We start from the raw sequence: 807 nt of genomic DNA on the forward strand, positions 1-807 counted from the left end.
AAGGCTTGAAGGCCACTCAAGTATAAGGCTTAATGGATGTACGATAATCATCAGTACAACAGTGTAGTAATCGTTAGTAGTGCAAATTTGGTATAATTTGATTATTTATGAGGACGGCTCAGCAAAAACTTGTTTACATCGGTCTTGAAAACGATCATATTGTAGTCAATTGAAAAGCAGGCCAGTGGAACAGATTTTCACAGGCGGGCAGTTCTAGGAAAGAAACTTTGTTCATGGAATCCACGTTTAGGTTTAGGCACAGGTAGAGAGTGGAGGAAATTGTTGATACTCGTTGTAGTTAGACGAGTTTTTTGTGAAAGTTTGACAAGAAAGGACCATAGACAATATATATGGCATAATCACGTTGACACACCGGTTCCCGTCAGATCACCGAAGTTAAGCAACGTTGAGCCTGGTCATTACTAAAATGGGTGACCAGTGTGGGAATTCCAGGCTCTGTATGTAGGAGGACATCGACACCTCCCTGCAAGAATTGCAAAAAAAAAAAAAAAAACTAAGGTCGTCATCTTCCTTAATAGGGATATATATGCGATTGGGGACCATTTGTGAATTTCATACTCCCATGAAACTTCCTCCTTTGGAGAAAGCCAGTTAAACCCGAATACGGTTAATGCTGACCAATAACATAGATTGGAGCACAGATAAGCAGTCACCATGAAAATAACGATAGAGTAGAGATAGGCTAGCAACGTATAGTATAAAAGAATTGCCTTCCGTAACAATGAAGAAGGTTTAGTAAAGGGGTGTTACTTTAAATAAAAGACAGTAATTATTTGATATAGAGGT

At 38.9% G+C, this 807-nt stretch overlaps 1 pseudogene; it reads left to right on the forward strand.

Moving 5' to 3' along the window:
• The first annotated feature begins 346 nt into the window (after positions 1-346).
• LOC145243686 (5S ribosomal RNA) lies at positions 347-465 on the forward strand (annotated as a pseudogene).
• Positions 466-807: the final 342 nt, after the last annotated feature.

Source organism: Euprymna scolopes, chromosome 2 (genome assembly GCF_053919585.1).
Source record: "Euprymna scolopes isolate OS-2025 chromosome 2, ASM5391958v1, whole genome shotgun sequence".
NCBI classification, from domain to species: Eukaryota; Metazoa; Mollusca; class Cephalopoda; order Sepiida; family Sepiolidae; genus Euprymna; species Euprymna scolopes.